The 27,229-nt window shown below is 45.2% G+C and overlaps 1 long non-coding RNA gene across 3 annotated transcripts in view; it reads right to left on the reverse strand.

Moving 5' to 3' along the window:
• Positions 1–1,583: 1,583 nt before the first annotated feature.
• Positions 1,584–27,229, reverse strand: part of LOC123576383 — a 126,866-nt gene continuing 101,220 nt past the window's right edge. For 2 of the 3 annotated variants that reach the window (XR_006701351.1, XR_006701350.1), the window contains exons 4-8: positions 10,532–10,694; positions 8,274–8,371; positions 7,494–7,595; positions 3,862–4,025; positions 1,584–2,824 (exon numbers count right to left, since the gene is read on the reverse strand). This is a non-coding gene — a long non-coding RNA (uncharacterized LOC123576383). Of the gene's footprint in view, positions 2,825–3,861; positions 4,026–7,493; positions 7,596–8,273; positions 8,372–10,531; positions 10,695–15,545; positions 15,607–27,229 lie in introns of those variants that run through there. The other variant, XR_006701352.1, reaches the window with a different exon arrangement.

The raw sequence follows: 27,229 nt of genomic DNA on the forward strand, positions 1-27,229 counted from the left end.
TTTCTACCAAAAATAAATAAACATAAAAAAAAATTGAAAAAAAAGAGAATTTATCTTTCATGTTTCATAAATTTCCCAACTTAGGGTATTTCATGTCATATCTTGATAAACCAGTTTTTAAGACTGGGTTACAAAATCAGAAAAGAGCTCTGCTTCCGTTTTATTTTTTAGCTCTGTGAGTTTTAGAAGTCATTTACCACTTCTGCCCTCAGTTTCCCCACCCGTAAAATTAATATACGGAGAGCACCTAACCTGACGATGTTACGGTAAGGATTAAGTGAACTAACCTCTGTTGTCACCACTAACACGTTGGCTATGCTGTTTTTTGGTGCATGTATTACACGATGCAGTTTGGGAGCTGGGTTTGAAGAAGGGGGACAAGAAGAGGAAGCAGATCTACCATTGACCAAGTACTGAGTGTGTATGAGGCTCTGTGCTGAGCAGTATCACCCAGGCTGTCTTTTATGCCTCACTGGAACCCTACTGCAGGCACTAAAATAATGCAGATAAGGAAACCAAAGTTCAGAGAAAACAAATAGCTTCCCAAAGATCGGCACAACTAGAAATCGGCAGATCTGAATCCAGCCCGTTTTCTTAGCAAGAATGCTACTTTGACTCACCTAAAAATGAGTGGCATCTTAGAGTATAGAGCGGCTTTAGGCTCCGTCTTAAAAAAGCTTCCACGAGAAGATCAAAGATATTCATGAAAGCTTTTAGGAACTGACCAGCCCACCTCACCTATAACAGGTACACAGATAGAAATTGAACCAGTGGTCCGTGAAAGTGGGGTCAAGGGTCTGTGATGCTCTCTTGGGTTTCTCTCATCCAGTGGCGGGCAGGAAGCAACTTCTGCTAACTGACAGGAGCTGATCGCTTAATTTTCAGGAATACTGTAAGCTGGTTGTTATTTAGCTATTACTAAAATTTTAATTACATAAGCTTACAAATTAATTTCATTGAAACTGAAGGTAAAAAAATACTCAAAACTGTTCACTTCACAATTAGGTGACTACATTGTACTATTATCTATGCTTTTGTGGTTAATTACTTCTAACTGTCTCCGTAGGTAGAAATACTGTAAAACAGTGTGCCACTGTGACCTCTTCGTAACTGCATGTTGTCAATGATGTTGCCTTGGAGCTTGACATCAGCCTCGGAGATGGTATTTACAGAGTGGAAATCATCAAACGAAGTAACTCAAAGCTTGATTTATCATTGTGTTTATTGTTTACATCCAAGAAAGTGATGGAAAAGAAGTTAATAATGCAGGTTAGAGTCAAAAATGTGTCTGTAGCTGTTATGTTGTGAATAGGACAAAAATTGATGATTTAGTCTTATAGTGTTCAAAAATTACATTTTGATAGTATTTAGCAAAGTCATTCACTTCATTGACAAATGAGTGAAGATCTGGCATACATCCCTGTTTTATTTCCATCTTACGTGTTAATGAAAATATGAATCAACATTCATGTCGGAACTACACTCATTCATCAGTTGCAATCACAGTTTGGCTATGGATACATGAGTCTGGCAAAAATCAATGAAAGTTCTGGAAGAATCAATTGCTAATTGCTGATACAGAATTCATAATCAAAGTATTGTATATTTTATTATTATTTATAAACGGAATGCTCTACGTTACATGAGTAAAATTGGTGACGAGCTTACCTACACGTACGTTGTTTTGCAGACCCTGTGCTCAGCTCATCTTCACGGGGGAGGAGTTTTTCTATGAATCTGACTACTGCCCTTGGGTGCCTATCTTTCAAAAGAGTTAGAGATTGTATGCATAAATATCCATTCTGCCTTCTGACGCTGTTTTTCCATAATCCTGAGAGGCAAGGCAGAGACACGCCAAAAACCCAGGCATCTCTGTTTCATTTGGCTGCCTTCTCTCTTTTTAGAACCGTTTCGCAGTACTGAGACAGTGGGAAGAGTGAGCCTCACAGCGGTTGCAGCTGGTGCTATAGTTGCCTCAGACCCTTGCCATTCAAGCAGGGAGATCTGAGACTCAGGGGTGGGAATCCCAGTGATTTCCTCCCCTCAAAACTGCACTGGTAAGAGATCCTAAGCCTGCCCTTGGTGCAGGCAGATCATGTCTCTGTGCAACGGAGTTCTGCCTTGTGGTTGGGGCCAAGGCCACAGCATAATGAAAACTGCCTTCTTGCCCATTATTTTACTCTGGCAATATATATTCCCTTTGGAAACTGGGGATACCTTAACTGGATTTTCTTTTCCCCAAATAGCATCTTAATCTCATCTTCTTGCACCTTATATTTATAATTATATATCTGACAGTTCTCACAAATCACAGAAACAGCCTGTCTCTCTGATTACACCTGCACCCATCTCCCTTCCCTGCACTGGAGTCTTCAGCAACACTTGAGCTAGAAGACAAAGTCCGACGGGCTCCAGGATCTCTATGATCATAATATGGCTCCTTGAGGCCCCAGAGATGATAGGTAAAGCAGCATGAAACAAGGCAGAGATGGAAAAAAAAAAACTGCCCAAATTTCTATTAGTTCTGTAATTTGTGAAACAAAGTCATGGTGCTAATTGTTCTGCAACAAGGTGAAAACTCTGTCTTTATCATGACAGAAAATCACATAAAGGGAAAACGAAGCCTGCTAGCTGGGAAAAGGGTTCACAGCGGTCCGTGGTCCTCAGCACTCCCTCGTGAGGAAGAATAACTGTGTCCCTGACGGCCCATGACGTGGCACTGCCACAAAAGCCACACACAGGGTTTTGAGCATGGAGCATGGTGGCCAGGAGCTGCTTTTGAATGTGCACGTTTCTTCCCCATGGATGAGTAGATGCAAGGAATCTAGAAAAACAAATTTCCAGAAAATTCCATGACCGTTTCCAGAAACATATGCCTCTCCCATTCTGGCTTTCATTTGTCCACTTTTGATGAGCAACTTTTCTGAGCAATGTTTTATTTTCCTTTTAGGCCTACTATCACAAAAGCTACTGCAAACATGATTATAAATGCCAACTAAGTCTCATTAGGGTAAAAATCAGAAAAGGATGTAGAATGTGGCAGAATAGGGAACTTGTCTGTCTAAACGTGGCATCTGCTACTCAAACCAAGCAACTGTTGTCCGTAGAAATACAGGACTGGTGTTGCCAGAGCTTGGGCTATTTTACAGAAGCCAGAAACATGGGTTTTATTAGAAATATCTGAATTTCGGGGTGCCTGGGTGGCTCAGTTGGTTAAACATCCAACTCTTGATTTCGACTCAGGGCATGATCGCAGGGTCATGGGATCAAACCCTGCATTGGGCTCTGCACTGGGCAGGGAGCCTGCTTAGGATGCTTTCTCCCTCTCTCTGCCTCTCCCCAACTCGTGCTCTGTCTCTGTCTCTCTCTTGAAAAACAATCTGAATTTTAAGGATGAGAATTACCAATAACTTAAAAATAATGATGACTTTGTAGCCTGGAAACCTGTAGACTACCTGGGGGCCAATTTTGAGACATCAGTTTGCAACTAGTAACTGGAATCCATGAGGCAATTAAAAGGACATGAAACATCTCATTTTGCTACAAAAACTAGACACAAATGAGCTCTACAGACATACGGTGCTATGATTTAGCACTGACCAAACAGAGGGAGAGAACTCTTCACTACCTAGAATCTGACCTTTCCCACTTCCAAGGCAAATGATGCGAGTGATTTTGCTGTTCCAAAGTGCCTAATGGCCTGATTACCATAGCTCAAGTCAGGCCAAGTAGTGATTCAATTACCTGATAATGAATGATGAGCTGGACCTTCGGATAGATTTCATGCTCTCCACTGACATTTTAATTACAAATTCCACAAATTGATCTATTGATACATCAGATAAAGGCATTCACACTTACCACAAAACCATAGAGTTCTGTCAATTTGTCATGTGGTATTTCAGGAGGCTGGTCTTTGTAAGTGCCTTTCATCGAGGAATGGATTTTTATGATGAAGTCTTCAGGCCAAGGCCTTATCCATTTGACCACTAACATCTAAGAAATGTTCCCCTTATCTTGTTTATCTACAACCAATTACATAATGACAATTAAAAAATAAGACTGAAATTTGCTCCTTCTTGAATAAAGCAAATCTTTGCATTTAGTACAAATAAACAAGCCTAAACCAATAAACGCAGCTCTTTCTGATAAATTTATGAGCAGTTTCCTAAAGCAACACAGTTGCCGTTTCTGTAGACTCAGTGAGGCTCTTTATAATGTTCTCGTTCGATCAGAATAAGAAGCACAAATAAAATACAATGCTTCCTGGTACCTTGAGGAGGGCTTAGTCAACACCAATGGCAAACAGATTCACATGTTACCAGTGACTCCATCTCTGAGATAAAGCTATAAACGTTTGACTAACTTCCAATGCAATATTTATGACAGTTCCCCCTAGGAAGTAATTGCAATCTCCACAAATGCCTGCAATAAGAAAATATAGTTTGGGAAACGTAGGTTTTTTAATGGTTCAGCAGAAGGTTAGAGTCAGAGTACTTATGAAGGAGAGGAAGTCAGGTCACCCCAGTCCTTTCTCTGTCTAGCAGTCATCTGCAAAGCTTAAAGATTCAGGCTGCTGTTCAGGAGCCTGGGTGGCTCAGTCGGCTAAGCGTCCACCTTTAGCTGAGGTCATAATCTCGCGGTTCATGGGTTTGAGCCCCACGTCAGGCTCTGTGCTGACAGCTCAGAGCCTGGAGCCTGCTTCAGATTCTGTCTCTGTCTCTCTCTGCCTCTTCCGTGCTCATTTTCTCTATTTCTCTCTCTCTCTTTCTCTCTCTCTCTCTCTCTCTCTCTCAAAAATAAATAAACATTAAAAATTTTTTTTAAAAATTCAGGCTGCTGTAAACACAGAAATATCTTTCTTGGTGAGAGAGTTTTCCTGTTGATCTTCTGCTTCTTAATGTCTCTGAAATCCAGCCATTATATGTGAACTGGATCAAGATCACCATAAATACTGGAAACATTATGTATGTAATTATATAAATACTGGCCGGGTGAGACTATTTTCTGAGGCATGTATTTACGACACTGATTAAACAGAATACAAAATGTCACTGGCATTGATGTTTATTGTATTTCTTGAATTCAGTGTTTACTTTCCTTGGGGTTATAACAATGGATGTGTTACCAAAGATGTCAGGGGGGAAAGATGTGGGTAAAATTTAATAAAAAACGAGAGCAGTGGTTGGCTAATCCTGAGTTCATAAATAAGATACTTTCCCCCAAATGGAAAATGTCATTTTCCTGGGTATTTTTCAATAACTGAGGCTAGCTGGGGCTACCTTGCCAATGCACATTCTTAAAAAGTAAGAGGTAAGTGAATTAGAAAAGTTTTTGGGACTTCATGCTATCAAATTATAAGTTCAATGCATTTTTTTTTTCACTGAAGTGACTAGTTGTTACACACAGTTCATTTAAATCGAGCGGCAGGTTAAAGAGCACCCATGTGACACTAAAATAGATTGACTCAAAGGGAAAAGTAAAATCAAGCAGATTGGGTTCACACACATTCGACTGACTGATAGAGCTTTCCACGTTCTGACCTTTCCCTGTGACAGTCTCTAAACTCCATAAAACCCGAAGACTTGTGTGTAGAGACAAGTGAGTGCTTCGGAGGAGAAGATGTGACTTTTTCCTCTACGACTTTCCCAGGATTAAACGCACCATTAAGAGCACAAGATTCAGCCTCTCCATCCCCGCCCTTTTGGAGAAGGATGTGATACATCCTTGCAACAGCCTCCTGCGTACTGAGCAGACAGCCTGGCCCGCCCCCAGGCAGTGCTGAGAAACAGACCGTCTGGTCTGGGGACCCTCCCTGAACGAGAGCCCTGCTCCTGCCTGATAACACCTCTGCCCCTGTTCTCACGCTGTCTGGTCACTAGGGTGACTTGTGACTTGCAGCCACACCACGTTCAGGCCAGTATTTCTCGAGAGGATTCAAGATCCAAAACCCTTCTCAACCCAACGGAGACCAAAGCTTTAAGCGAGTGCTTTCACTGCCTGCTTGTGATAGTCTACTAACCACCGGAATCTATAAAGTTAAAGTCTGCTAATGACTTAACCTTCCACGGGACGGTTACACTTCAGAGCACGAGTCTGACACAGGGGAGGTCCAGGGAGACCTCTGTATTCGCTGCTAGGCTGAGAGAGAGAAAGGGTTTGCGGTCTGGATCGCCCGGATGCTCTCGAGTCTGGGACGGCACGCCGTTGTCAACACACTGATTCAGGTTGCGGCTACCAAGGTCACCGAGGGAGGAAGAACCACGTGTGCAGCTCTTCAAACACCCAGGTTGCGGGGACTCTGACTCGCTGTGGTCGAGGCAGTGGTCGAAAACTCGCGATTTGTTTTTAAAGCCACGCGGACACGGAGGCACGGAGTTCAGTGCCACTTGGCACTGGATTCTGGACACCCCATCGTTACTGAGATCCATTCTGGCATTACATCTCTCTCTCCTCGATGGTGAGAGTAGAACACGCAGTACATTGTTTCTTCTTCTGTCAAAGTTTCTTGGACACCGAGACGTATAAGCAGAGATTTCCAGAACCCGCGTGGGGTTCCGTCAGGGTTTAGATCCCAGATTTTCCGTTTCTTGGAATAGTCCGCATTGATGAAGGAGCCGCGGAAGCCCAAGACGACTGCCCTCCGACACCAAAATGAGTAAGCAGGACTCACCAAAAGCATCCCCGGCCACGCCGTCGATATGGTCAAAGCCAGTTCCCTGTGGACATTTGAGGGGTCCATGTCTCTTGCAGCCAGCACATCCTGGGCGGGCTTCCTGTGCAAGGGGGACTGAAAGAGAGACCCTCACTGCTGGCCGGCTACAGGTGCCTCCCGGACAGCGCCACACACCTCAACGGGAGCACTTCTGTCCCTGCCTTCCCAGGCTGCAGAAGGACTGTGTTTGGACAGGACCACGTCAGGCCTAATTAAGTCTGCTTTCCATAGCCAAGGTCGACTCAGCACTGCACGAGAGTCACGGGAAATCCTAAGATTTCTGTAAATAACTGGACAGACCCATCCTGTCTCACTCACTCAAAAGCCAACTTGGAGTATAATAAATTAAATCATTAGTATTTAGATGCATGTGTGGGGGCCACGTTCTGAGTCAGTCTGGCTCCCTAAATCCGGCCACCAGGACACCGAATGTTTTTAGAGCCGCTCCTCATTACGAAGGCAGTGGAATGTGATTTCCCGTGAGGTTTCTAACTGATAATTTTTTTGCTCTGATTTGGAGGATAGTAGAGTCTGGCCAGTTACAACCATTTTATTTAACGTTCAACAAGAGGTTAAGAGTGAGGACTTTGGTATTTTGGTGCTGAAGTTCATATTTCATAAATACGATTCACTTCAAAATTATCTGTCCCTACAAAATGCCTTTGGCTCACGGCTCAGTGGGTTGAACATTCCTATCTCTGAGCCATGTGATAATGGCAAAGACACTTCATCTCTCACCTTGGGCTTCTCAGCTGGAAAATGATAAGGCTGAACTTACCCTCAAAATCCAGGGAGCGGTGAGAAATAGCTACTGCCCCTCATACATCTTGTGTTCAAAGATACGAATGCACTGTGAGCTGAAGCGATGCGCTTTCCCCCACTAGAGAAAGAGCCACAGAATAGTTAATGAGAATAGATACAATTCACCGGGTAACACATTTGAGGGAAAAAGTTTAAAGTGACAAGCAGGGATTTCTCTTGACCCGTCCAACTGTACTGCACTTTTCTCTGTCAGAGGTTTTTACGAAGTAATTACAGCTAATGGCTCACTGTCATCATGAGAATTTGGGAGAAGTCTACACCTGACCCTTCCAGTACAACCATTACTTGGGCACGAAAGAAACAATAATATCCTTTGGTTGCCTATTATATGCCAGGCATTTTGGCATGTCTGTGCGTCTCATTTAATACGGTAACCCTAAGGCACAGGCATAATTACTTCCACTTAGCAACGAGGAAACTGACATTCAGAGAAGTTAAGTAGCTACGTGAGGTGGCACAGGCAGGAAAGGATAGACTCGACTTGAACTCAAGCTCTGTTTGATGCCAACGTGGCTTTTCACATCCCATACTTTCCCAACATCCAGAAAATCCCAGTGTTCATGGGGAGCCGAAAGGGCATGCAAAGTCCTAGCTCCTCCCTCTCCTCCCAAACTCCCTTCATTTTTCTGCACTCTGAGCCCTTTGGCTCTGGTTGCTGGAAAACACAGCCTTGAAGAATTTCAAGGTGACCAATACGGCTCAGAGATTAGACCTTCCCGATGCTGTTTATACTGACAAGTCTCTCCAGCACGAGGCGTTGCCCTCTTTTTCCCTGGCCTGGCTCTGTGTCCTATGTGGGCTGCTCCCCGGCCCTCTGGCTTCTTCTGGGTTCACCTAATAGGGGACACTGGCAAGGATCAGAAAGCCAAAGGGGAGACAAGTCAGGCTGGGGTCATCACCGTCACCCCCCTCGCACATCCTGCCCACCTGCCGTCTGGCACCAGGCAGTTCTGCTTTTTTCCTTTCCTGTCTCCTGGGGCCCGGAGGTTGCCTGCCTCATGGCGCCTTGTCATCCCTCAGAGTCTGCTCACATCTCTGTATCTAGCTCTTCAATAAACAGGGGCGTGAACCTTCTGGTGAGCCGTCTGCTTCCTGCCCAGCCCCCGACTGGCACATGTAATTACAGCGAATTACGATGAACTGCCATTGTCACGCTTCCCAGGACTCTCAATGTACCCCCAGAATCTGAAACACAAATATGTATAACTCGTGTTCTTACAGCCCAATGGCCCAAATTCATTGCCCAAGCCCCACAGACTAGTTCCTCAGTCTTGCCTCGGGACTGTTTCTCCCAGAGAATAATATCCTAGTCCTTAACATAGTCTCTTCCTTTGTCTCTGTACACAGAGACTAGCACAATTTTCTGTCTTAGAATCCTGACATTCTACATCTCACTCAATCACAAGAGATATGCCTGCATTTCCACTTCCTAAGAAAAAGTCTGGAAAAAAGAGTCCAACCCACGTAGGTTAAAAAAAAAAAAAAAAGTACAGTATAAATAATAAATTTAAACCAAAGAAAAAAACATGTGACATATATTGTCTTCTAAACTTTTGCATTAGATTGCTTGGTAAGTTATAAATGTTTACAAATGTTGCCATCAATATGTCCTTGAGATCTAAATCTTTTTCCTTTGCCAGGTTTGCTACTTTTTTGCAGTCTTCATGGTTTCTTTGAAATTGGTTTCAGATACATTGTGTTTGGCGTAGGGCACTTTGATTCCAAGTCAATTTAGTTTGTTCCTCTGGACCAGGGAGTCTGGGGAGGGGGGAGAAGCAAGAGAGGCTGTGGCTGAGGGCAGGAGAGGCCACATCAATAATTATTACAAAATGTATCTCTGAAAAGGAGAGGTCATTTTAGAAATGGCTGACTTCTCAGAGGTGGATAAATGCTCCCGAGATGTGGTTCCTGAATGCTTGGCTCACTGTCTTGATGGGGAGAAAAAGCCCTAAACCATTGTGGGGCCACTACGGACAGCAGCAAAGCCTGGGACAGTGACGGTGGCTCTAAAACTGAGTAGTGACCGTTGTCACCAGCCGCAATCCTTTCCCCAGTTCCCAGACATGACAGTTGGATAACACCTGCTTTTACTTTCTACTAGTTTGGATGATCCTTGTAATAATACATCTAGAGGTTGACTGCAACATGTGTAAACAGTTATAGCTTATTAGGCAATTTACTGTAAAAGTTTAAAAGCCAGGATGTACCAAGTGCTTAACCCAATGGTTTCCTTGATTTCTATTTATTTACACTGTGCTTTCCCCCCGCTGTGGATTAGACTACTTCTTCCCAGCAGACAAGACACATTCCTGCTATGTAGGGTCCTGGATGGGGCTTCAGGATGACTGAGGATCTCTCAGGGTTTAGGTTAGGGGGTTCCCAAAGTATCATCAGAACCACCTGATCAGAGTTCCAGATACAAGTCCCCAGGCTCTACCCTGAAGCTTCTGGTTCGGGTTCCAACTAGGCTCTGAAAATTGCATTTATTTCTCCCCAAATGAGAATCGTTTACCAGTGCGAAGGTTTTTACCAGTTCGAATATCTCGAGAATCTATGAGCCTCCAACTGGCAGGCCAGAAAAACACTGCTTTTTATAACCATCTCAACAGATCCAATCACTGAATGGACTTTCACAACTGCACAGAGCACACCCGCCACCTACCTGAGGCTTTAATAAAGGAAAGGATGTATATGGGAGGAGCAAGAGGGTACAGACAAATGGCAGGGCCCCCAGATCCTTCTAGGCACAGCTCTGATAAAGGCCTGTTCACTGGAGGTAGGTCTTTGTTACAGAGAACAGATTGCACATATTTCCGAAAGGTTCCTTTCTCCTCCTCCCTGACAAAGACACAGTCATTCTTCTTGGCTGTGTGCTTGGTGAGATTCCTGGAGGCAAGGGCCCTGAATGTACAGTCCCCCTCCTAAAACTGTGCTCTCAGGACTTTCTCCTTCCCAGAGTGGTCCACACTGAGCCTCCAGCATCATCAAAGTTACCACGTAAGTGTTTCTACGGTTTCTGCCCCAGCTAAGCTGATGTCAGTTGTCTTTCTCAGTATTCACTTGTCCCCAGATTTTGAAGTGGCCATTTGTCCCATGAGTTCAATTCTTTAACAGGTTCCAGAAAAGTTGTTGATTTTCTGTGCATTCAGCGTTTTTCCTGTTGGAACAACGGGAAAATGACTTCCAAGCTGTCACATGCCAGAGTTGAAACTTCAAGTACAACAATGTTTTTATAAAGAATTCCAGGGGCGCCTGGGTGGCTCAGTCAGTTAAGCGTCCAACTTCAGCTCTGGTCATGATCTCACAGTTCATGGGTTTGAGCCCCGCGTCAGGCTGTGACAGCTCAGAGCCTGGAGCCTGCTTCAGATTCTGTGTGTCCCTTTCTCTGCCCCTCCCCCGCTCGCACTGTGTCACTCTCTCTCAAAAAATAAACATTAAAAAAATTTATAAAGAAGTTCTGAGTCCTTGTTGGGGTATAAGTGAGAGGAAGTAATGACGAAATATGACACGAGAAATGACCTGAAATATCTTTCATATTGTAGATAATACGTACGGAACTTTGCTGTTTTCCTGTGGGGGCAAAAGCAAGTTTATGAAAAAAATCAATGGGGTAGACAAGCTTAATTAATTAATTAAATTGTTTTCTTAATTTAAAAAGTAAAGTATTTTTCTTACTTAAAAAAGTAAAAAAAAATCAAGTCCATTTTAGAACATTTTTGTAATTCTTACTTAAAAAAGTAAAAAAAAAATCAAGTCCATTTTAGAACATTTTTGTAAAAATGAACATTTTATTTGAGAGGCAAAAATTGTTAATTTGTTACATACAAATATTCAGGTTCTGTCATTTTGTAGAACAACCTGATGTTTCATCAACAGAGTGATTGTGGTCTCAGCCAGTCTTATTCTTTACGGTAAGCTCCTTCTGTTTTTTCTTCAAAGGTTTATTTATACATTGTGAAAGCGTGTTCGGGAAGAGCAGAGAGAGAGCGAGAATCTCAAGCAGGCTCAGGCGCTGTCAGCACCGAGCCCCAAGCAGGGTTCGAACTCCTGAACCTGAGATCATGACCTGAGCCGCAGCCAAGGTTTGGACGCTTAATGGACTGAGCCCCACAGGCGCGCCCGTAGGAACCTCCTGATGAACAGTACTGCTCATCCGTAAAGGATAAATGAGTGGCCCAGAGGAAAGTCTCCCAGGCAGCTTTGGAAGTAAGTACGCACCAGAAAGCACATTATCTTACTCACTTTTGCTGCTAGACCCTGGTTATTCCATTCAGCTGACCCATATCACCTGAATTAAGAGCATGAGAAATCTGAAAACTGCATTCAGTGTGTGTGCTATGGAAGTCTGAAAAAAATAACGCTATGAATTGTAACAGAGTTCTTTTATTTTTTCCTTTGAATAAGGGTGATGATACGTTCTCTAGCCCTCTTCTAATCTTTGAAAATAGGTTACCACAATGCATTTGGGAATGCACAGGTGCATACAAACACACACCAATGATATTTATTTAGAATCACAAAGGATTTTATACTGCCAGTTTTCACATGCCTCCCAATAAAGATATGTTATTTCTAAATTTTCTGGCATGACGATATGCCAAGCAAGGAATGATTTAATCAGGCATTTGGAAATCATTCAGTTTTACATATGTGTGATCAGGGAATACAGATTAATTGGAAAAGAAAATGCAGTGTCACCAAAAGGAATATTGATCTTACCAGATGGCTGGAAGGTGGCTGCTGTAGTAATCTATTGGAAATACCCTAGCTGGCCCTTTAAAATTTATTTTTCACTATAATTTAAAGAATTTGAAAGCCATATTCTTTCTGCAAGTCACAAAACTATTGTCTCACTTCAAAAATGTATCCTTTTCCCACTCCAGCGCGAATTACTTGTCGCTAGAGGGCTTCATAAGTGGGAAGTATGTTTACTCTAACACTGTCAGGAGGAAAACCTTTCCCTTCTTCCCTTCTGGGTTTTTTGGCTGGGCTTTTAATTACTAATTAAATTGGCTGGAAACATAAACAGGAGTAAAACAAATTGAACGTTGTGTATGGGACTCAAGGAATGAACAAAAGAGACAGGCTTTATACCTTTTAGACAAAGAACAGTATATTTGTGAAGAATTGAAAAGACAAGGGAGTTGGGAGTGAGGTAGTGATTTAGTGAAGATCTGTTTATACAGCCTTCTGGGCCCAGAATTCCCCATCTCTGATAAGGAGGTAAGACAGGCCCCAGAAGGACAATATGGACGCCTTCTACCCTCAGGGCAGCGGAGCGGGTGGGGGGGGGGGGAGGGGGACCCTCAATGGAAATCTATTTCCTGCTTTCTGGGGGAAAGAAGGAGGCTCAGAATATCCTTCTGGCACTTAAGTAACTTCAGTTCAAAATGGTCACTACACCCAAGGGGCACATTTTGGGTGAAACGTTCTGCTACCCTTCAATATCCTTTTAACTAAAAGTGGAGTCAGATCTCCAGGGAACATTTAGTTACATCATGAAGGTAGGAAATTTGACTAACCTCTTGTTTTCTTTGAGAGTGTTAATAAGAGAATTCTGTTTGATTTTTATTAAATCTCTTTTCCCAGAAAGAAAGCCCATACCTGACTGTAGGTGACAAGACAGATGTATTTACATGTTCTTTGCACAAACATAGAAAAAAGATGAAAAGGAAATGTTGAGGTTTTTTTTTTCTCTCATTGTATGAAATTATATTGTGACTATCTAGTGTTGTCTTGTGTGTTTAGACATCTTGTGTAGAAATTTGATTTGCTGAAATAAATAAATAAGTAAACAAACAAACAAATAACCATCCTCGACTGTTAGTAGATGTTCTATTATAACTTGGGTAAGTTATCTTTCTAAAACAAGGCATAAAGAATTGTGAGGCATATGCTATCTTAAATTGCAAGATATGTTAATGATAGTTAAAAAATTTTAAGTGGGTGTTGGAAACTCTCTGTTTTCTCTCTCTCTCTCTCTCTCTCTTTTTTTTTTTTTTTTTTTTTTTTTTTTGAGAGAGAGACAGAGAGAGACAGAGAGAAAGAGAATGCACATGAATGGGGGAGAGGTAGAGAGAGAGAGAGAAAATCCCAAGCACAGAGCCTGATGCGGAGCTCAATCCCATGAACCATGAAATCATGCCCTGAGTTGAAATCAAGAGTCAGATACTCAACCAACTGAGCCATCCAGGTGCCCCAGAAATTCTCTTTCTAAATCTCCTTGACCCCCCAAATTTCACAGGTCAGGAAGCTATGTCTCTGGAAGGATCACCAAAATGATAGAGTGGTAACCAGAAGCCTGTTTCCTGATTTTCAGGCCCAGTGCTCTTTCCAAGTGCAATCTCTAGTCGCTCATCCAGCCTGCAGCACAGGATGGCACCCATCTGGTGGTTTTCGCGTGTGGGAAGTGTGCAAGAATGACAAGAATCCTGTCAAAGGGAGGGAGACACTGCCCAGCAACAACCTAAGAAACCAATGACCAAAACCAGCAAAGAACTTCCTTCTCAGATTACCTAAATCTTCACAAATTGTGAATTTACAAAAGAACAGATGGGCCCAATTTAAGAGCTTTTGGTTTTTCTAAGTGGAGCACTCACATGGTGAGTGAAAAAGAAATTGGCCAGGTCCATGAGGGCATTCTGATAGCCACTGAAGAGGAGAAAGAGAAAAGGAAAGGAGAGGAGAGGAGAGGAGAGAAGGAGAAGAGAAGAGAAGAGAAGAGAAAAAGAAAGGAAAGGAGAGAAAAGAAGAGGAAAGGAAAAGAAAGGAAAGAAAAGGAAAGAAGAGAAAAGAAAAGAAAAGAAAAGAAAAGAAAAAATAAAAGAAAAGAAAAGAAAAAAGGAGGGGAGGGGAGGAGAAGGGAGGGGAAGAAAAGAAAGAGGGAAGGAGAAAAAGAAAGAAAGGAAGAAAGAGAAGGAAAGAAAAAGCAAGGAAGGGAGAAAATTTGGGAAAGCAAGAAAACGGGGTTCTAACAATAAAGTTGATGAAGTGTTAGCTGAATAGCGCTTTATGAATCTTTGTCTACAAATTCTCAGTCAGTTACTCATTTCTCATTCATCTGGGAGGAATGTGGATGTATTCGGGGACTCCATAAAGCCAAGTCCCGCTCCGGCTGGGAACACATGTGCCCGCAGGGGCCACAGGGCTACTGCCCCAGTAAATCAGACCTTCCCACCTGGTAGGAGGGAGCCTGGTGGGACCCACAGGTGCCGAAGTGCTGGTCCCCATGCCCCTCAGGGAAGCTGGCTGGAGCCCAATGCTGTCAGACCCCGACCAGCAAACAGAACTCTGCCATCGGGGATGGACCCTGAAGTAGGGACTGTCCTCTCTGCCTGCCGCCTCCTTTTTAAACGACGTTTACAGGAAAGAGAGCATTTGGGTTACACAAAAAATAATACATTCTGGCTCCTAATTTCAGCTCCAACACGTAAAGGGCTTAGAAATCCAACTCCCACCTTCACAACAAAACGCCAAACAAACTGAACACTAATGACTTTTCTTAAGTCCTTCAGAGAACGGAGTTCACAAGGCAAAGCATGTGAATACGAAACCCCCGTCCCTGCCTAGTGGCTGCAGACTGAAGGATTCAGTTCCTCCTGAGGCTCCTGCTTTTCGTGTCCCGATTCCACCCTGGCCGCGCAGAAACACATCCCTCTTCCAGCCCCGGGTCTACCAGGCCCTCCTCTCGGGATCTGTGCGGTCACCTGGCCCGGGAGCCACGGAGGGAGGCGGTCCTGAGCTCGTCGGCACGGACGCCCTCACGCCGGAGCCCACAGCCCCCCGACCCTCGTCTGTACTCCTTCCCTGCTCACCCAGCTCCCAGCTGCCTGGGCTGTGGCCTTCTGGACGACGAGGCTCTCTTAACCCCTGTACCTGCGTGTGCCCTTTGCCCCAGTCCCGGCCCCCTTGTGAAAGGTTCTCGTGGGGAGGGTCTGTCTGCCCCGTGGTCTCCAGCCAGGGTCCCAGCTGGGGAGCGGCCCTGAAAAGAGCAGCAGGACATACTCACCGCTCGTTATCAAACAGGCGACTTGTGGGAGGGGGCTGGCCGAGTATTCTGAGTGCACACGCACGCACGCGCACACGCACGCACGCGCGCACACACGCGCACACGCGCACACACATACAGATGCCCCTTGCCAAATACGGCGGGCGCACAGTCCAGTTGAAAGTTCCTGCACAACATAATGACACTTCCCTTCCTGCTTCTGCGCCAGCACGTTAGAAGCAACGTTTTGGGGTGAAGACAGCACGCACCCTGGGAGCAGCAGGGCCAGGGCACGATCTTCCAGCCCTTAGGAACCAACAACAGCATCTCCAGAGGCCACATGGCCAGGTCTCCACCCGGGACACGGAAGTTGGAAGAATCATCACACTTTGGGAAGTCCAGAGCTCTGCCTCCCAAACTGGCACTTGTGGCCCACGCCGTCCTGCCGGGTCACAGGGAGTTCACGAGCGGGAGTCATCTCTCCCCCACGCAGTGCTGCTCAGGAACACCGCTGACATCCCCCCTCTGCTGGGGTGCCAGGCAAACGGGGCTGGGACGCCGACCCAAGGCAAACTCCGTCACAAGAGGAAGACGGGCGCTGTTAACCCTTCACACGACACGGTGCCCCGGTGGCACCCTTCGCTCACGGTGGAACCTTCCCCTGTGTCCACACGCGTATCAGGAACGCGAGGCCCAGCGAGGTGCCACACTGCCTTTGGCTCCCAGAGCGCCAGCTCACCCCCTGCTCCGGCTGACCCCAGGCAGGGCTTGCCACACATTCTCTCCCAGCACCGGCCGTCCTCTCTCCATAAGGGCGGCAGCGGAATAGGCCCCACGCGAGCTCAGCCTGTGGCCTGGGCCCCGGACGGAGGACCCCCCACCACACTCCCCGAGGTTCCCTCTTGCCGGGGTCACCCACATCCCCGGTCAGCGGGGCTGGTGACCCACGATGCTTCCCTGCTCCACCCTCAGCAGTGAGGCCCCAGCCGAGGCCTGAGGTGCAGCCCAAACCCAGGACTGGGAAGGGGCAGGGACACTAGGGAGAGCCCATGATCCAGACAGGGCCTGAGGGCCTCACTGTCTCAGACCTGCTGCTGAGGAGGGTGGCAGGTGAGGAGGCACAGCCTGAGCCCACCTCCCTTTTAATGAGCAGCTAGTATATTGCAGCCCCAGCTGCTGACCGCCCAGCGGGCACGACACCGGAATGCGCCCAGCCCTACTAGACCCCAAACATGGCCTTCGCCTCTCAGTCATCACAGACTGCCTATGCTTGTTTGTTTGTTTGTTTGTTTGTTTTGAAGAAGAGAGACTGAGTGTGTGCAGGGGAGGGATGGAAGGAGACAGGGAGATCCAGAATCCGAAGCAGACTCCAGGCCCACTCGGAGCTGTCAGCCCAAAGCCTGACGCAGGGTCCGAACCCACCAGCCATGAGATCATGACCTGAATTGAAGTTGGGATGCTTAGCCAACTAAGTCACTCAGGCGCCCCCAGACTGGCCATTCCTTAACTCAGCTATAAATTATTAAGACCGCCAAGGGGTTTTCAGCTCTTTCTTATAATGCTAGTAAATAGATAACCACCAAGGGATTTTCATCTTTCTTATAATGCTGGTAAATAGAAACATTAACAGAGGGAATGTTCCCTTGTTTTCCACATGCGTCTTTGAGCAAAGAAGCTCACACAGAACACTGCATTGTCTAGGGAAGAGTGGACTGACTCATCACATAAAATAATACTTCTATGTTCTCAAGAGCATAGGGGTCCCTGGGGGGTATGTTCTCAAGAGCATACCAAGGGGTACCTGGGGGGCTCAGTCGGTTGGGCGGCCGACTTCGGCTCAGGTCATGACCTCACGGTCTGTGAGTTCAAACCCTACATCGGGCTCTGTGCTGACACCTCAGAGCCTGGAGCCTGCTTCGGATTCTGTGACTCCCTCCCTCTCTGCACCTCCCCCATTCACACTCTCTCTCTCTCTCTCAAAAATGAATAAACATTAAAAAATTTAAAATAAATAAATAAAGAGTGCAACACAGAGGGGACGTTGGACGATTTCTATTTTCTAAATCTACCATGAAAACGATTCTGTGATCGCGATGAAAAATGAGAAAGTAAAACCACTTGCTGAAAAGAGTTTTCTATCCAACAATTAAATAGGTAGGATAAAGAAAACAGCTTAAGAAAAATTAAGAAGCCAAGGGAGTTAAAGATTTCAGGGTGTTTCCAGATTTTGACCGCCAGGGTAGCCTGGGATGACTGAGTCTAGGAGATAGAGCACTCCACTTGCTGGAGGCAGGTGTCCTGTGGAAATCAGGACAATGAACTGATCTGGATGGGGAACCACTTGGGGCCGCACAGCGCGGGCTTCCTGTGGGGGAGGGGTGCAGGATGGAGACTTCCTCTTGCAGTTACCCCCTAGTGAGACCCATGGAAACCTCCGGCTGGGGTAAAGGAGACGGGGAGGAGGCGAAACAGGAGGATATGTGACAGTCAGCAGAGCAGGGGCCCTGCATCACAAAGGACACACCGCCCGATGCACAGCCGTTAGGGATGCAACTCCCTCTGCCAAATGCTCCGCTGGGACCAACAGGTACACTAGGCCAGAGTTGAACTGCTCTTTCCATCAGTCTCTGTCTCAGATCTGTGACCCTCTGTCTGGAGACGATATTTCACTCAGCCTCTTATCCTGGGCTTTTGGTTCCAGGGACAGAAGCTGTCTCTGCAAAGCATAAATGTTTCTTTCCATCTTGCCTTTGAGATCCTGAAATCCCTGTCTGTAGATTTCACAGCTCAAGGGGTCCTTTGCTTCAGGACGTCTCACCTCGTGTTGCAAGTCACGGTCCACCTTGCCAGGAAACCATCCTGCCAAGCTCCCTTTCTTTCTCTCGGAAAACTCAGTCACTTCATTTCCCTTCGTCACGAGACGCCGAACTGCCCTTCTGATCGAGGCTTCCGTGGTCTGGACATTGTACAATACCCGGTCAGGTGAGCTCTGCCCTTAGTGCTGATGGTGTAGAACTGATGTTGCTCTAGACCATTATTTGACATTGCAGCGTCCTTCCTCTCCACCGTCTTTTGCCTGGTCATCCACATGCTGTCCCTCCTCTGGCTCCACATTATCACTTGCGTCCTCTTCTCTCAGAAACCTGCTAACTCTTGTTTCTTGAGCCAGTGGTCCTGCAGAGACAACACCTGCCTCTTCGCATGGCCAGAGACATCGGCACGGAGATGAAGAATCCTTTCAGTTGCCCACAGTACTTCTAAAAGTGTTCTAGCTTCTTCTGTTTGTGTTTTAATGGATTGCTGGTTCCTGCAACATCAGGATCTTAACTGCGGTATCAGACAGGTTCTTTTTCATCTGAACATCTGAGGATTTTCTTTCCCCAGTGTTTTACTATCATGTACATGATGTCTCTAATTATAGGCTTGTAACAGTCCGGGTCATCTGGCATTTTGGAGTTTATGTCATTTCCATTACAGAATAAGACACGTCGACGATGTCTTATTCCATTTTGCTATGTCCAGCACTGGATTGCTACTGGCATGTTCCTTACCTCCTTATTTAAAAAAAAAAAAAAAGCTTTTCTTTGACTGAAAATTCTGTATAAAACCAAGATAATCTTGACCAGCTGAACAATCACACCACACTCTGTCATCTCCCACCAATATCCAGGGACAGCCTTGGTCTTCTATCATGATGTGTTTTTGCCATAAAACTCTTCGCTATTTCCCGGATGGTTCAACCCTACAGATCCCTGCTCGATGGGATTCCTGCCTAGTGGTTCAGTCTGCAGGAGGGACACCTGCAGCTATCATGGCTGACTGGACCACAACACATCATGGCCATCACTCAATGGAGCTACTCGCTGAACCCAACCTGCACCAGAGAACCAAGGCTGACCGTGCCTGTGGAGGGCTGGGTGGGCAGGAACAGAATAATAAATAATTCACACACCCTCTCCTTTGCTCTTGGCTTTTTCTCCTCTACTTAAACTTTTTCTTCTAGGTTCCCCAACGCCCACCCCGTTCTCTGTGCATGCTGTTTCTTCTGCCTTTCCTCTTTCCTTGCCCACGGTGGGGGAGCTCAACCATATACAAAACCATGTCCTTCCTCACCCATGTTTCCCCAGCGACCATGGCAAGCCCGGCCAGGATGAGGTGCTCAGTGCTCTGTGCATGTTTATGCAAGGAATCAATGAATGAGCACCCAAATGAAGAAAGGAGAAGCAAAGCCACTACTGGTCATCCCTAAGGGGTGTTACAAAATAATCTAAGTCGCTGGTTTCCTTAAGAATTTAAAACTCCTGGCAATGTAGGGGCGCCTGGGTGGCGCAGTCGGTTGAGCGTCCGACTTCAGCCAGGTCACGATCTCGCGGTCCGTGAGTTCGAGCCCCGCGTCGGGCTCTGGGCTGATGGCTCAGAGCCTGGAGCCTGTTTCCGATTCTGTGTCTCCCTCTCTCTCTCTGCCCCTCCCCCGTTCATGCTCTGTCTCTCTCTGTCCCAAAAATAAATAAATGTTGAAAAAAAAAAAATTTTTAAAAAAAAAAGAATTTAAAACTCCTGGCAATGTAGAAGAGTGGAGTACATGTGATTTAAAATGTTGAACAAATGTTTAAGATCATGTGGCTATGCAACATTTATCAAAATTTACTAGTTTGGACAACAAAATGATCCTCAATTTATTTAATTAAATTTTTTAAAATATTTATCTATTTTTGAGAGAGACACACACACACACACACACAGAGCATGAGTGGGGGAGAGAGAGAGGGAGACAGAGAATCCGAAGCAGGCTCCAGGCTCTGAGCTGTCAGCACAGAGCCAGACGTGTGGCTCGAACCTGCAAACTGTGAGATTGTGACCTGAGCTGAAGTTGGATGCTCAACTGACCTAGCCACCCAGGTGCCCCTCTCAATTTTTTTTAAATAAAATATTTCAATGGAGCCAATTTCCTGTGGTTACATTTCAGTAGAATTAGAAAAAAGCAGAGAAAATTGAAGTATAAATCAGGAAGCCCTCACCCAACACTGAATCTGTGATCTTGGACTTTCAGCCTCCAGAACAATGAGACATAAGTTTCTGTCGTCCAGAAGCCCCCCCCCCCCGCCCCCCGCCAGCCTATGGTATTTTGTTATAGCAGCCTGAATGGACCAAAACATAGTACATAGTAAAACAATATCTTTTAGATTTCAGAAAGTTGGAAGACTTTAATTACAACTTCCAGGGCTGAAACAGAGTGGCCATCTCCCTCTTTCTCTCTCTTACATAGAGAAGGTAGAAACTGAAAATCAGAAAGAATGGAAAAACAAAGATATAGAGGAAAACAAATCTCTAGCTTCTAGAATCTGTGTGGGGAGGTGCAGGGATGAGCCGCTGGGAACAGCCGTGCTGGACTCCAGACCAGCCTCTCAGTGCCACCTGCCCCTCCGACCCCCGCACTCCCAGCTCATCATGGAGGCAAGACTGAGAAAACACCCATCTAGGCTGGCCAGAGGGCTCCAGCCCAGATTGGAGTGTGGAGGTTGTGCAGGGCTGAAAAGCACAGCCTGGCATCACCACTCAGAGAAGTTTTCTGTCCAGGAGGACTGGGGACCACCCTTGTGGCTTTATTTGTGCTCCCTTCTACGAAACAGTTAGTAAGATCAATTCTGAAAGAGACAAGTGGCAGATAATGAGCTAGGTATCTATAGGAGGATTGTTGCAAAATCTGGGATGTGCCTGTACCTGCTAATGGGATGAATGAATGAATGAATGCATGAGTGAATGAATGATGTGGACACAGTTGTTGGATGAATCTATGTACTCGCAATGAACTCTGTGGACTCTGTAGATGCTTTAAGCCATGGTGGAAAAGCCACATGCTGCTGGCAGGTTTGGGGGAGACACAAGCAAACCCACCTAGTCAAGGAAGAGCTGTGCTCACACAAGCTGAGGGCCAGTTGTGGAAAAGAGTTCAGAGACAGGAGAGGCATTGTTCCCTTAACGTCTGACCTTGCCCTCCTGTGGCTCTCAGGACAGGTCAGGACGGGGCATGATGAGCTGACCTCACTGTCTATAGGGTAGACACCCCAACTGCTCTGTAGTGTCACCTGCAACCCTTGGTCATCATATGTCACAGAAGATGTTAGGGTCATCCTACCATTTTCCAAAGTGGTGGTACCCCTTGCTTTCTCCCCAGCAGAGTAAGGCAGTTCTGGTTTCCAGTGTCTGGGCTAATTCCTGCTGTGTTCATTCTAATTGCAGCTTTTTGCCTGAGGTTGTGAGTATCATCTCACTGTGGTTCATGACTATTTCCCTGATAAGAAATGGTGCTAATTACTTTATTGTCTTACTGAGCTTTTGTATTTTTTCCTTTGTACGTTTTCCTTTCAAGTCTTATGCCTACTTTTTTTTTATTTATTTGCAAGATATGTATTTTTAATATTTATTTATTTGGAGACAGAGTGAGCAGGGGAGGGGCAGAGAGAGAGGAAAAGAGAGAATCCCAAGCAGGCTCTGTGCTCTCAGCACAGTGCCTGACCCCGGTTTAAATCTCATAACCGTGAGATCACGACCTGAGCCAAAATCAAGAGTCGGATGCTCAACCAACTGGGCCACCCAGGTGCCCCTGCAATAAATTTTATATATTTTAGGATAAGCCATTTCTCAGATGAATTTTATGAATATTTTCTTTTTTCTAATTTTTTTTTAAAAATTTTAATTTATTTCTGAGAGACAGAGAGAGACAGAGCGGGTGCAGGGGAAGGGCAGACAGAGAGGGAGACACAGAATCTGAAGCAGGCTCTGGGCTCTGAGCTGTCAGCACAGAGCCCAAGGCGGGGCTCGAACCCACTAACTGTGAGATCACGGCCTGAGCTGAAGTCAGATGCTCAACTGACTGAGCCCCGGAGGCGCCCCATTTTATGGATATTTTCTAACAATGTTTCTCTCATCTCATTTTCTCCACTGGTGCCTTCTGTTGAGGAGAGTTTTCATTTTCAGTGAAAGGTAGTGCACCCATTTCTTTTTATCTTTGTTTTTTGGTTTGTTTTTTTTTTAATTTTTTTTTTCAACGTTTATTTATTTTTGGGACAGAGAGAGACAGAGCATGAACGGGGGAGGGGCAGAGAGAGAGGGGGGCACAGAATCCGAAACAGGCTCCAGGCTCTGAGCTATCAGCACAGAGCCCGACGCGGGGCTCGAACTCACCGACGGCGAGATCGTGACCTGGCTGAAGTCGGACGCTTAACCGACTGCGCCACCCAGGCGCCCCTGTTTTTGGTTTTAATAGCCTACCAAGACTTTTAGCCTACTCCAATTTCATGAGGATATGCTCCTGTTTTTTGTAGAAAGCTTATTGACGTAGCTTTTATATTCAGTCATAAAATTGAGTTAATTTTACATGACCGTGTGGCAGAGGTCAGGATTGATTATATCTCTTCTGAGATACTGAGAAGTTTCAGCAATCTCTGTTGAAAAGACTTTGTCTTCTCCACTAAAGGTCTTTTTTCATTGACTTGGAGAACCAATGTCCCATTTATAGAAACTGGGTAGATGTCTGGATTCTCTATTCCTTTTCACTGATGTACTTCTATGTCTCGATGCCAATTCAGTATTCTCTTGATTCCTGTATTTCTATACATGAAATCATGAATTTTACACATGAAATCATGTAGTATAGTCCTCCCCTAATGCATCCTATATGAATTATGGAGTAAGCTGGTAATTTCTCTAGGGTCATAAATAACATTGAGTTGAATCTAGAGACTATTGTGTTGAGAATTGACATTGAACCATATTGATTCTTCTGTGTTCTAAATTATTATTTGCTAAAATATAGAAGTATAAACTGATTGTTGTACATTGTCCTTGTACCCTCTGACCTTGCTAGATATAAGGATTAGTTCTAGTACTCTTAAAAAAAGATTCCTTAGGACTTCTCCATATCAACTCATACCTTTGGTGAATAGAAGTTTTTCTTCTTCCTTCCAACATTCTCACTCATTTTCTCCTTCCTTTACCATATCCCACATACTGGATCCCATACCCAACACTGAATAGAGGTGGTAAGAGCTGATTTCTTAGCCTTATTATCAATCACAGGAACAAAATTTTTCTATGTGTCACCAATAACATTAGCCTAAGTTTCTTAACAAACATATTTTATTACATGGAGGAAATTGTCCTCTATTCCTAACTTGCTGAGATTTTTTTAAAAAATAATGAACGGATCATAAATTTTGTCACTGGTTTTTCAGAATCTATTGAAATGATTCTTTTCTATCTCTCCCTGATTAAGTGAATATATTGATTTCAAAGTGTGACATGCAAACGTTAACTTGCATTGATGCTATTATAAATGCCACTTGGTCATGATATTCTGTATTTGTCATATGCTGCTAAATCAATATATTTTCTTATAAATTTTTTTGTCCATGATCATGAAGCACATTGGTCTATAATTCTGCTTTTTACACTGTCTTTGACATTGGGTATCAGGAAATACTGGTGTCCCACAATTTATCACCAACTCTTCCCTTTTCCTCTGTGTTCTGAAAGACTTGGTGTAAGATTGTTTCTTCCTTCAGACTGATAGAATTCACCGGAAAGTCATATGACCTTGAGGTTGACTTTATGGGGAAGATTTTCAATTGGATGTGTCATTTTGGAAACTGGAAAATTTTAATATTTATTGAGTATTGGGATATTGGCTGAACAACTGCACACTCAGAGCACTTTCTTTCCACAGGTATCACCTCCAGGATCTGCCTCATTTGAATGACTCTGCAGTGCCTTCCATGAAGTGCTTTCTTAGGAATAATTTGTCCAGACTTAATCACTGTTATAGGCAGTTAGGTTAGACTGATCAATCACGGCCAGCAGGTATAACTCCCCAGAGCATCATGGAACAGAAAAGAAAGGATCCCTTCCCTTCCAGCACCACTCTCATGCCCTAGTGAGGTGCAGTGGACAGGGCTCGACTTCTCCTTCATAAGGATTTAAATTCCACCCCCACTCCCCCCACCCCCACCTCTGGTCTTGGTTGGCAAACTTTGCAGACAGAGATGGTGAGGAGCCCAGTGGGGCCATCCTGGGAGGTATCCCACAAAACCTTGTGTCCTTCGTACTTGCCCTTGGTAATCCAGGGAGGTCCTCACACTTGTCCAAAAGAAACAGGGGCTCAGATCTCATCCTAGGAGAAAGAAGAACCCTCCTTTTTATGCATTTCTAGGATTTAGCCCACAGACAGACAGACAGACAGACATGAAGGCTGAGTTTGAAAGAGCAGACCCATGAGAGAGGCCAGGGAGGCCTGGCTCGCCATGACCCCCATCATGTGCACAGCCCGTACGCATAGTGCCAAGAGCCTATGTTTTTTGAATATATTGAAAAAAAAGTGAAAAGAGAAAAATTGAAGCACCTGGTGTATGCTGCCCTCTGCTGGTCATTTTCAGACAAAACCGTCATTGATTTCGCACAACAGGGGAGACTTCTCAAAGTGAGGGAATTGTCTGGGAAGCCAGTCGCGTCTGGACAGTGGCTGAGACAGGGATGAAGCTCTACACGCTGATTTCTCTGGTGGTGATGCTGAACCATTACCTTCTCCTGGCCCCTCCTTGAAGCTAAAGGGCAATGAGATAGAACTTATCCCCAACAGGACATGTGGAGACCAGTCATCTACCCGTCCACAGGGCACGCAGCACAGCCTGGCTTCTAATAACCCTCATGACCCTTGTGACCACATCCCAGGCCTTAGGGTGACTGGCTAAGCTTTTACCCCCCTCCTCTCACTGGTCACCTACATAAGGAGGTAGCCACAGAAGGCCCGTGACCTGCCCAGAGATGGGTCTCTCTGCCTTCGAGGAAGAAACAACCAGATCAGAGCAGGTGATATAAACAAATATAGGAACCAGAACAAAGTATGACTACCTCAGGCATGGGGTTAGGAAGGAACCAGAACAATCTGCCTCCAGCTGGTGCTGTTCCTGAGAATCTGTGCTGCAGGGACACTCTCTAGTGGTGGACTGTCCGGCAGAGACACAGTATCTGCGGTGTGTTGGTATAAGATCCAGTTGATGCTGGGCCCCCAAGTCTGGGGCCCCCACAATCCCTGCCCCCACCAAAATCTTCTGTGTCACTAAGTTGATGGCTTGACAGGCACAGTGTGTAGCCCTCATGCTGCTTCTGTTTTCTGGGAATACCCTAGTGCTTTCCCATTCTTTTTTGCCTGGTGCCTGGCTCAGAGGTGCATCCTTAGGGAAGTCAATATGGACTACTGCCCACTTCCGGACATGTGCTGGTTTCCAGGGGACCCTTGACTCCTAGCGGAATCTTCAGGACCACTGGTAGCAAGTTCTAAATGCTGGACCCACGTGAGGCGGAGAACCTGAGACACAGTGACAGTCAGACGACCTGTAGGTTCTAGATCCCCATTACATGCCTTGATCACACCGATATCAAGGATCTGAGGCATGAATCCCTTGAGAACCAACAGACTCTTTGCTCAAAATGGTTGCGTCTCTGGACCAGGATCCAGATGAGCAGCGACTAGCCTGTTCTACACGGTGGGACTCGCCTTGTCTCAGACAAAAACTCTCTGCCTAAATACCTGAGGCTCCACCCTTGCACCCTTCATGACCTTCCCTACTTGCCAAACCTGGAGACATGTTTGATCTTGTGTCAAACTAGCTGCTGGTCAGAGCTATTCCATACACCCTACTCCCAGACACCCCAGTACTTGGCACAAGATGCTCCCAGGGACACCAACATATAAGCCTAAAGATCGCATTGTGAAGAGAGTGACATTGGGACCCACCCATCATCTAGATGATTATTTTGAGGGCCACAGTGGCCCAGGTGTCCTAGAGATGTGGGGCAAAGGTGAGGAGTTATAGACTGACCCACTCCCATCTTCACTGGATGTCTACACTAGCCTGGCCTCTTCCAGAGGCTCACACAGACACAGAGCATAGATACGGGTCCAGTCCTACATACTCGCTACTTCATTGGCTTCCCTCTTCAGTCTACCCACATGTCAATCTTTAATTTGAGCATAATTTATTGAGATCATGAAGGAGTTTACACCTGTGTCTTATAATGCTGATGATAGAAACGTTGACAGAGAAAATACCTTCCTATTTCAAATTTCTTTGTGGGCTAAACTGCTCATAGATAATACCACATTGTTGAAAGAACAGTAGGCTAACTCTTCAAATAAAAAAAACCACTACTTATATTGTCTAGAGAGGATCATACAATGAGATAACATAATCTCAGTTTTCCAAATCTATCCCAAAATGTATACTACTATCAAGATGCAAGACGAAAGTAAATCCACTTGCGTAAAAAGAGATTTCTACCCTAAAAATAAGTGTAAGGAGAAGTCAAAGATATTCTGAGGATAAAATAAGAAATGATTATTGTGATGTTTCAGGATTTTGACTGCTAATGTTGCATGGAGACTGAATGAAGCCAAGAGGTGACGCATGTCCATTTTCTGGGTGGCAGTGTCCAGGAAAGAAGAACAAAAGGCCACTGCAGATGAAAAAGAAGACAACGGGGCTTTGGGGAGAAGACGGTTTATGTGGGTGCATGCAGCCTTCCTGAATGAGGCTGGGGAAGAGGACACTTCCCATGGAGACTCACAGAAGACCTCTCATTGGGGAAGAGAGGAGGAGAACAAAATGAAGGAGATGGAGGGAGAGAAGGAGTGAAAGAGGTAGTTAAGT

This window comes from Leopardus geoffroyi, chromosome D2, assembly GCF_018350155.1.
Source record: "Leopardus geoffroyi isolate Oge1 chromosome D2, O.geoffroyi_Oge1_pat1.0, whole genome shotgun sequence".
Lineage (NCBI taxonomy): Eukaryota > Metazoa > Chordata > Mammalia > Carnivora > Felidae > Leopardus > Leopardus geoffroyi.